Source organism: Anneissia japonica, unplaced genomic scaffold, assembly GCF_011630105.1.
Source record: "Anneissia japonica isolate Jap-2015-1 unplaced genomic scaffold, ASM1163010v1 scaffold585_len4108843_cov191, whole genome shotgun sequence".
NCBI lineage: Eukaryota > Metazoa > Echinodermata > Crinoidea > Comatulida > Comatulidae > Anneissia > Anneissia japonica.
The window spans coordinates 1,832,104-1,836,663 of NW_022716829.1; the positions used below are offsets into that span (position 1 = coordinate 1,832,104).

Consider the following 4,560-nt stretch of genomic DNA (forward strand, 5'->3'; position numbering starts at 1 on the left):
AAATTAGGGTACAGTACATTCAACATTAACCCGAAGTTAATGCTCACTTAATACGATTTCGAAATGGCAATTGGTTAGGCTGATATTATCGATAATGTAAAAACGCAAAATTGCGCGTAGATGACGTCACGCACTGTCTCTTATACACATCTAGATGTGTATAAGAGACAGTACACGTACGTCTTGACGCCCGTGAGCACGGTAATAGCGTAACTCGTGGCAGTTTTTGAGATATCGTGCGAACAAAAAAGGGGAGAAAGAAAGAATAAAAAAAAGATGATGATGATGATCCTGACAATAACAAGAGGTGATCCGCTAGTGTTAGCGGATCACCAATAAAAGAAATAAAACCCATTAAACCTTAAAAGTATGTAAAAGTGAATGTGAAAAAACAGGTAAAAAATATACATTAAAATTTATTTAAAAAACCTTTAAAACTCCTTATCATAAAGTAAATCTAATAAAAACAATAAAAACTCTCGTTAAACCTTAAAAGATGTAAAAGTGTAAGTAAAAAAGCAGGTAAAAAGCGGTATGTATAAGATTTCACAAAAAAATTATGTTTATGTTTAAAGCATATTTATATGTTAAAACTGTTTACTGATTGTTTGTCCAAAGGGCCCAAGTTTATCATTCAGTGATTGACAGATAGATATATAAAAGTCTTTCTTTATTCTGGATATTCAGTGAGTATTGTTACACTTTTCTTCCCTGAGGTCCAGGGTATGATCTTAAATTACATTAAATTACAAAACAAATCACAATTTTGCGCTACTTTGTGTTCAAAGACGTTTTAGCATGTCTTATGGCCATAACATTTTAAAGAAAAAACACTTTGTCTTTGTTGATCCAACTAGCAGTGTCTGACAGAGTTGGAAAGGGGCTTGGCCTGTCTGAGAGGAAGTCCAAAGAAACCCTTCTGCCACTGTCACTGGTCTTGGGTTCAAATCATGTGACAGCACAGGAATATTTCCCCTTTACTAAAAAACATCTCCACTTACTAGAGCCTTGTGGTGGTAATGAGTTTATAAAGCATAACATTATTTATATATGAGGGCCCCTAATTATATCAGCTTACCCTCTAGTATAAGCAGGAAGGGTCAACTTCTATATATGAGTCAGCTTGTTTAACCATAATAAATATGTTTAAAAAAATCAATTAATAGAAACATTGGCTCTAAAGCCTGATTCCTTATGCTGTAACAATGACCTATATTAATATATACAGGCCTGAAAAAAATATTTTTGTGCCTCTGACCATGAAAATTATCTAGATCAAATGCCTCCAGCAACAAATGCTATCTTTACACTATTATAGCGAAACAGTAGTACATTTAGTACTTTGGAGCAAGCATAATTTAATTACTGGTATGCATAAAATTGAGATATGTAACAAAAAAAAGAAATGTTTTTTTTTCTCTAAAATGCCTCCGACCGTCGGTTGCGCGGTCATGCACTCTTTCCATCCCTGTTAATACAGTATAGCTCATTGGTGCAGCATAAGGAACCTGAGGTGTAAAATTTCTTTAGTATTTATATTTAACTGACCCAGAACACTAGTACTTACTGTAGTATCAGTGAGTACTATAGTATCTTTTATATTGGCATGAAAATCACAATCAACGATGAATGGAAGAATAACTGTCACCTCTGAAAGAAAGGTCAAAAACACAAAAGATTCCACAAGGTCAAATCCAGTACTTTGTAAACTTTTCAAGACCCACAATGCTTGTTATAGAAATGTTAAAAACCCCACTGATTTCAGCTGAGTGTTCAGGATTAGTGTGTAGTCTGACAAAGAATTTAAGACACAGTCTTACGAAGACACATTGATTGATTTAATTACGAAAGATAATAGGTCATTTAACATTTTTACTGTATTTTAACCAGAGTTAGGTGGAGTAGATGGTATCTTTGAAATTCAAAATAGTTACATATCTCATCTTTTATCTTGCACAAGTTAGAATTTTCACCACGAACAGTGCCAAACATAATGTATATTTGCTGAAGCGTTTCTTAATGAATGTCTCCTAAAGACATGTTACATTCTTCCATAAAATATCCTTAAGGGGTTTGGGGGAGTGGGATAAGGTGTGAGAAATATTAGGTGCACATATTTTTTGTTTGTGTAACATTTATTGCTCATCTCATACACAATAAGTTTTTATTCCTTGATGTCAAATCCCAACTGAGTGATCCTTCGAGTATCCAATGTAAACAGCGACTGAAATAAATTCACAGGTCAAATTTTTGAGCACCCTCAAATGTATATTATTTAACATCGATGACTGTACTACAAACGTTCAACTTATTCAAGTATGACATCCTGAAATGCCTTGGTTACTAGATTGTACAGTGATGACTGGACAGTCCAACCATGGAGGTATAAACCTCCATGGTCCAACATTATATTTCTGCCCATCCATGTAAATTTATCTACTTTAGTTAATCCATTAAATAAATGCTACCACAGGCAGCAGAAGGCTTGTACTTATTATAAAATAGGAAGTTATAAAATAATGCTATTCCACAATATGTAAACGAAACATAGGTTAGATACAATACTAGGCCTAGGCTTATATTCTTTGTAATGTAGAAACAAGACCTACTGGTGAAGGTAATTAGCTAATCTAGTCTAGCCGTCCGGTCCATCTCACTCGGTCTTACTCTTCTTACTTAGCTCCTCATTCCTACCTAGCCTATCATACCTAGCCTCCTGGCGAAACTCAGGCCTAGCCTAGAGGCTTAGCTAGCTAGAGATTTTCTCCTACACTACACTAGTATTTTTGTCTTAACAATAGAACACATGAATTTCTATATTAATAAAGGATATACAAAATATATACCTACTGCTTTTAAAATCTCTACTTCAACGGACAAGAGCTTACCGTGCCATCATCTTCTTGCGATCATAAAAAACAAGTGTATCGTCGGCGATGAATAACATAAAGGTCAATCTCGATTGCGTCATGCAAAAAATAGATTCTGATAAAGGATTCTGATTGGTCAAGCATGACACACCTTATGCACGCCCACATGAAAACCTTCGTCAACAAACTGACAGTGATGTACTGTACACAAAATAGACAACATTGTTGTTTATGCAGACGTGACATTGAAACGGTGCACGTTTTTAAATTTGTTGTTGGATGGATCATCTGTTTCTTTGCTCTATGGAAGGATTAATTAATTATTTGTATAATACAGTAGTGGAGTTTATGGTTTTGACTTTGGTGGGTGACGTCACGGTGCACCATGTGAACTACATGCATACACTTGATTTCATTCCATTCCATCACGTCAGAATTTTTAAGCACATGTACCTTCCTTAACTTTATTGTTATTCACCTTGTTTTGAAATGTTTCGATGAATTGAACTGAATTGAAAAGTATGCCACAGGCAAAAAAGTGTAGGCCTAGGGCTAGTTTTAAAATAAGTAAATACATAGGCCTAGTAGTAATCATGTGGTTCCGTCATTCTCTCTAAGACTAACTGGCATTTTGTGTTTCAATATGCTTACTGTAGTCCACGTGCCATCTTTATGATAACTTGACGTCATGAAAACATTTTCAAGATTAATTTAGTCATCGTCATATATAATACATACGATTTGTTCTTTGAGTTATACACAAAAAAAAAAACTTATACAAAAACTCTGAAAACTCTGAAAGACGCCATTATATTACAACATACAAATACATTGACAGGGAGAGAGTTAGAGAATGAATGAAAGTTTGGACAGTGACATGAAGAATTTTTAGCTTTACAGTAGGCAATATTCAAAGACACGTTGGCGAATCCATATCATGCTCTAATAAAAGTCAGCATTAAAAAACACGGACGTGAGGAATATATGTCGGTTTTACAAGGCCAATTTCAATCCCATGAATACCAAAATTACAGGCCTGATCTTTGTGAAATTCAATAAAAACAAAACAAAAACAAAAATTTAAAAAAACCGATACAAATATGTATAATGCATTTGCCAATTTAGTAAGTTTGGTAAAGCATGATATTCTTTTCTATTATAATAATCCTTACCAAAGAAATAAAAATGCCCTTTAGTAGAACTGTGTTTGATAGACCGTGGCTCAGCCACAGGTGTCAGTAAGACTAAGGCCTATCGTTAGATTTTTATTCTGTCCAGTTATATATTTTTCACATTTACTTATGAATAGAGTAGAAGGTAATACAAATACCTTAATTTATCTGTTATTTAATAACTAGCTCGAATGTGGTTTATCGTCAGCATAAATCAGTATAAAAAATGGATTACGGGCAATTATTGAGGAAATCGATATAAATACCGGTACCATGAAAAAAAGGATATGCCTCCTACATGACATAAATGATTGTGCAGATCTTTCAAGCCCACGCATTTCGAGGACTGTAGTGGAAAATTTGCTATAGTCTTTTAAACTTGTGTAGTCTATCTGAAACAATGATAAAATTGATTATCATGACGTATTGTAATTTTGAGAAAATAATTGTCATCATCGTCGGCATCTCATGATAACGAAATTTCAAACTGGTATTTTATATTTCTTGTATAATTATTA

The 4,560-nt window shown here is 33.9% G+C and overlaps 1 protein-coding gene across 7 annotated transcripts in view; it reads right to left on the reverse strand.

Moving 5' to 3' along the window:
* Positions 1 to 2,945, reverse strand: part of LOC117109917 (L-threonine ammonia-lyase-like) — a 13,455-nt gene extending 10,510 nt beyond the window's left edge. Inside the window, exons 1-2 of one of the 7 annotated variants that reach the window (XM_033252389.1) lie at positions 2,889 to 2,936; positions 1,568 to 1,650 (exon numbers count right to left, since the gene is read on the reverse strand). The gene's annotated coding sequence lies outside the window, so the exon portion shown is untranslated. Of the gene's footprint in view, positions 1 to 1,548; positions 1,651 to 2,846 lie in introns of all 7 variants that reach the window. The other 6 variants (XM_033252386.1, XM_033252387.1, XM_033252392.1 and 3 more) reach the window with 6 other exon arrangements.
* Between the last annotated feature and the right edge of the window lie 1,615 nt (positions 2,946 to 4,560).